At 44.4% G+C, this 6,147-nt stretch overlaps 1 long non-coding RNA gene across 1 annotated transcript; it reads left to right on the forward strand.

Annotated features, from left to right (window-relative positions):
• The first annotated feature begins 1,700 nt into the window (after nucleotides 1–1,700).
• On the forward strand, nucleotides 1,701–3,653 carry LOC146810333 (uncharacterized). The gene is made up of 5 exons (XR_014965668.1): nucleotides 1,701–1,798; nucleotides 1,957–2,082; nucleotides 2,506–2,621; nucleotides 2,725–2,806; nucleotides 3,228–3,653. It is a non-coding gene; the product is annotated as an uncharacterized LOC146810333 (long non-coding RNA).
• Nucleotides 3,654–6,147: the final 2,494 nt, after the last annotated feature.

A 6,147-nucleotide genomic window follows, 5' to 3' on the forward strand; every position in this document is an offset into this window, starting at 1 on the left:
CGTCTGCTTAAGGGCGAGCTTTATCTGGGCATGAGCTGCAATGTTTCAAGCTTTCTGCTTTGTTTAATAAATACGATATCTAAAGAAAACGTAATAAAAAGAGTTACAAAGTAAATCAATATCAGTGCCCTTACAGTCAGCCCAAACAATTACGAGCAGTATTCATTAAGCAGAAACCAGCATCCACCTCACTTCTGTCAATGTCAGACAGGTATATCTTCTGAAATATTCACGTTCGCTATCTGCGACAATTGTGAAGCCCTTTCGATGAGGAAAAAACTCCAATCAGTGCAAGGAGAAATCACCCAGTAGAAAACAGAGTTCAAAAGCAGCTACTAGGATGGCCATAAGAGATCTCCAGAAGCAGGAAGCAGCGTTTACACATAATCCATGCCACAGTACGCAGGTCGGAGCGAGTACGGGGAATATCAGGCAAACTAGCCAAATTTAGGGTGGTGAAGGTTAATTCTAGGCAGTGCTCATAAAAACAGTAAAGGATAGGGTGGCAACTGTCATGCAAGCCACTCACCTGTTCTCCTTTGCTCTTGTTGATGACGACTGAACCCCAGTATCCTCGAGAACTCCCCGAACACCAGAGGTAGGAAGGTATTCCGATATTCAAAAAGGCCCCAAGGAGAAAGGGGGAATGGGAATGAGAGAAGCAAGAGAAGCTGATTCTTCCTGGTGGATGGGGTACCTCAGTGGTTCTTGGATAGTATCCTCTGGTACTTGTATTGGATCGAGAGGATTGTTTCAGGGTGTAGGAAAACTTCCTGGATTTACTAGAACAACATACACAAACAATATTAAGTGTCCAATCATTAATGTCTTTACCTCAACTTAGGTTGTTACCATATTTCAAAATGTCCTACACAATAAAGTGTCCCTAAATAATCAGATAGCCTTTTAAAAATGTTCCTTAGTCTCTTGTAGATAGTCAGACAGAATGCGTCTTTTATAAATGTCTTTTTTCTTGAATTGAACTCCATCAAGAATAAGCAAGTTCGAGACATTAAGGGGCCGATTCCAATCCTGGAAAAAGGCTGTACGAATCGTTGTACGGAGCGTTTTCTCCATACGACTCGTACCTGGTAAACTTTCCTTACAACTTAGAAAGTGCGATTCGTACAGAAAGCCTCTTTCCGCACGAATCGTACAAAAGACCGTACGGGTAAAAAAAACAACGATTCGGATCCAGAACAGCCTGTATGCGACCCCATCGTTCTTGTCATCCCGGTCCTCTTACCAGACGCAAAAGTTTTGCTCTACCTATGTTTATTTACAAGCATCCTATCTCCGTAGCTGACCGGACTGGTGTTAACAATTTTGGTATATAAATGGCCAGATTCTCCATCTAAGCTTGTCATCATTCTAGCTGAATCCTTAGGGACAGGTTACTTTCCCACATATTGGTAGAGCATGTTACGAACCTAAGTCTGTTCCACTTGGACTGTTGTGGTCGCTTTTCACGATCGAGTGCACATTAAGCGCTTCTGAGACTATGCCTCTCTTCATTGCCGGCTTATCAGTAAACCGCTTCATTTTGTCTATGAACTGACCGTATAACTCTTCACCCCGTATAACTCGGATCTCTACTTGGTGTCATTACGATTAAGTTTGGATCACGTGCTCTCTGATGTCACGGCTCCAGCGTCTTCTGAGTGGTTGATCTCTTTGATTTAAAAGACCCATCAACACACCCGCTTTTCGCGCGGTTTCTTGCAGCGGTAACTTTTCATCCGAAAGGACGCTTCTCTCATGACGTATCGGCTTGGCGCATCACGAATGCTTACACAAGGTAAAGATTAGATATAAGATTTTTCCCCTGTTTTGGTACGCCATGCGAGAATTTAGACGTTTTTAATTACACTTATAAAAAATCAGTTTTGTCGGCCATTCCCCCATTAGTAATGCTGTTTTACTATATTATTTTCTATGTTTTTTCATTCATTCCAGCAACATCGCTATGTTAAGATTGACATATCCATGTTAGCGTGTGACCCCGGATACATTGTTTCCATGTACCTTGGTATATAGCAACGTGACCAGCCGGCATTTGACTATCGAACAATAGCTCTAAAGGTACGAGTGAAGCATCTGATATTTGATTCAAAGCCGTTAGCACTAAGCATGCTTCACGTTCATTTGAAAAGCAGAAGTATTGTTGTTCTCGTGTTTACCCTGTTTTATCCATCGTGCCGCTTTCATGATCACCATTGAAAATGAGACGAGACCTAGAAGCTTTAAATCAGGCAGTTATTTTGAAGATACGAATACTTTGAGCTCTCCCCTGACGCTTTTTTGAGAAACTAAGTTTCCAGATACAATTTATCATTGTGCCTTTACCAGTACGACTTGGTATACAAGGCATTACAGTTTCCAGACTAAATCTTTGTAGTTATGATTATTATTATATATGAGCCACTGGTTTTTGTATCACATATGAAAACTACAACCCAGGGCGGTCCTAATTTAAACATGTTTATTGGTTTACTTTTCTTTTAGTTTGAAATCATTAAAAGAATCGACCTACTTCCAAAAACAGAATAGTTGCTATTCTCTATCTGCTATCACTGAATTTGGAGTTACCCTTCAACATTTGTCGCATCACAACTTGCCAGGCAAGTAGCTTTCGTCTATCTTCAAACGTGCAAATTATGTCAACTTTTTTTCTTTAGCCACCAATAGATGTGTGTTTCTTTCTATTTATATCGTCCTATTTAGGATGCTGACAGTTTGGACTTATCCAGTATCGATCCTGCGATTTCCTTACAATGATACTGATGTATTTTAGGATTTAATTTAGGTGAGTGTTTAATTTATTACTATTCAGACCCCCCCTTTTTTTCATCTTTTGTTTTTGCTTCTGTTTTGATGTTATCCCTACAGTTGTCACATGGCCCCCAGGAGGGTCACTGCTGTTTGTTTTCTGTTCCTTTATATTTAATTCATCGAGTGAGAAGTGGCATGAAATGTGCAGTTGCTTTTAATTATTTCTTTTTGACAATTCACGCTGTATTTTCTAAAAACAAACATTTTGATCCATTAAATGGAAACCCAATTTGAGTTCTCGCTGGCTACACCATTTGTCCTAAATTGAGTAACAAATAAATATCATTTATCCATAAATTCTCTTACATTTGTAACTGATGTATGAATTAGAATACTGAAAAAAAAAATTGTATAACTTTCAATTAGACATTATGATTCTACATATATTCTTACAGGCCCCTCGGACAACAGAAACGCATATAATTTACGCCCTGAAGAAGGTGGCACCCTCATTGTTGGGTGATTGCACCGAAACGCGCGTCGGCGTGTCTTTTTGTATTGTTTGGTTGTCTCCATCAATTCCAACAGTACATATTTATGCTTTTGAGGAGAGTACCTTTGTGTGTAATATAAAAACAATTCTTTTTAATGTGGTGAAAATGTATATGTAGTGTTTTGATTGGTTGTGTTAGGTTGAATGGTTTGCCTGGTGAGTATGAATGTGATATAATTGTTCATACACACCTCTTACCTCTCTGATGGGGCCTCCTTTGGTTTTTGCATATATCCTTTCAAAAATCAACTGCAGTTATATTTGTAGTATCTGTTTTTTGTAATTGTACCAATGAATTATTAAATAAAAAGTATAATCTTTAATCAAACTTCTTTGTGTGCTCTCGTTCAAATGGTATAGCCGCCAGCGACTCGTTGGGTTATATATCAGTAAGATCCATTCGATCTATCATTATTTAGACAGGTAGAGCAAATCTTTTGTGTCTGGTATTGGCTTTGTCCCCTATTGCTCTCCCTACATCAAAATTGGGGTACCCCTATTTTCAGTGGATATCCCAGTCCTCTTAGCCTACGACCTGGTGCACCGAAACCGACGCGCACGCCGCAGAAGGTGAGAAAAACAACCAGGGGCCGGGGGGGTGAGGGGCGGGAAACATACCCCATACCCAAATCAAAACCTATAATATGGAGCCCATACATTACCACCAGGGTCTGGTCACTTGGGGGGGGGGCGTGTCCAGCAACCCCTGTATACCGCAACAACGGAAGTGGACGTGTACGGTGCGTTGCACACGCACCTGTACGGCACCAGTACAATTGGGATACGAGGTGTACACACTCCATGAATGTGGGGGTACAGTGCGATACACACGCACCCGTATGGCACCAGTACAATTGGGATACGAGGCGTACACACAACATAAATGTGGGGGTACGGTGCGATACACACGCACCCGTACGGCACCAGTACATTTGGGATACGAGGCGTACACACGCCACGAATGTGGGGGTACGGTCTGGCCATGCATATTACCTTTATATTGGTGTGTGTGTAGGTCCAGGCGAGCAGTGTACTGCTCCAAGGGGGTGGGTGGGTGTATGCAGATGATTCCCAGCAGTGGCCAGCCATATGGGGGTGGCTGCAGATCAATACCAGCAGTGTCCAGACATGTAGGGGTGGCTGTAGAGGACTCCCAGCAGTGGTCAGCCATATAGGGGTGGCTGTAGATGAATACCCGCAGTGTCCAGCCATATGGGGTGGCTGCAGATGAATACCAGCAGTGGACAAACATATAGGGGTGGGTGCAGATGAATACCAGCAGTGTCCAGACATATGGGGGTGGCTGCAGAGGACTCCCAGCAGTGGACAGAGATATGGGGGGTGTACATCATTATCAGATGACCACACCTACATGGGGGTATGTACGCATCCCTAACTTTGGCCTATGATGATAGTGCTATACCAACACATCACTGACAGCAGTGTCCCACTCCCAGGAGGATGGGTGTCTTTCACCCACTGCATGACACACCACATGTGGGTGTGAGGACAAATAATACATGCATACCCACCCATGGCGGATGCAGCATAATACACACCCTGATATCATGCCACAAGACTGTATAGTCTTGTAACTGCCTACAAAACTAAGAGAGCCAAAGGGAACACACACTGTCACGCACCTCCCAGGACTGATAGGAATGTCCGGGTGCTGGTCCAGCCACCAAGATGTTGTCTCTCATGGAAGGAATAGGGTGGAATCCCCCTAGATACAATGCCCACAATTGTGAGTCAGGTGCCCAAATACCCTGCATAACAAGTAACATTTGTGTGGTAGGCCGTGATTACACACATGCATAGTGCTGAAAAGGGTGAATTTGTCCCTGAAGGCATTTCTACATACTCAAAACACAAGTACAGTGACTAGCAAGGATGGCACAGACGATTCTGCAGGAGACATCGGTGAGCAGGCATGGCCATTGTTGAAGGGATCCGTCACCACCAAAGGAAATGTTGACACAGGTCAGCACAACAATTGTGCAGCTGTTTGCAGGGAAGATGTCAGGTGCCACAGAGGAAGGAACACTCCTTGGGACAATGTCTCAAAACAAAATGAACACACACTACCAATGATTCTTTGCAGAGATATTGTGATGACACACAGATACCATGGTCCACCTCATGACCATCAGACAAAAACATTTCTCAGAAACCTAACACATTACCAGAACACCAACTCCAGGAGCCTCATCACCAACATCAAGTACCTGAAATGCAATAGTGGTGAAAGTAAAACAAAAGGCTTTATTCAGCACAAAATAATAATGTAAATAAATAGACTATTTACACAGGCCAATGGCCAGTCCATATGCAAAGTCCAAGGGGGGACCTAGGGGACCGCGTCTACCCCTAGCTTGCCTGCACAAATGAACCTCCAGGTTCATCGGCCGGGGGGGGGCATCATCTGGGGCAGTACCAGGCACCGCAGAGACAGGAGGGGGAAGGGTAGGTGTGGTGGGTGCAGAGGTGGACGTCTCCACCACAGGGGGTGGGGCAGCGCCGAAGGTGGAGGCGAGCTCGGCGCTGTACACCGTTGCAAGTTTGTCCAGCCCAACCCCTGCACCTGAGGATTCCCCTGGGTCAAGGGAGGGTGTGGTGGGCGAGGGATGGGGTGCAGCGCTCCTGGGGGAGTGGGTTGACATGGTGGGGGACTCAACTCCCCTGCCCGGGGACTTCCTAGCCCGCTTGCTGGGTGGTGGCTCAGTGGGAGCGAGGTCCAGCTCACGCAGAAAGAGCTGCTTGGGTGAGCGTTTGGCAGGGAAGCCAAGGGGAGTGGTTTTGGAGGGACAGGGTTGTGAGGA

Source organism: Triturus cristatus, chromosome 7 (assembly GCF_964204655.1).
Source record: "Triturus cristatus chromosome 7, aTriCri1.1, whole genome shotgun sequence".
Lineage (NCBI taxonomy): Eukaryota > Metazoa > Chordata > Amphibia > Caudata > Salamandridae > Triturus > Triturus cristatus.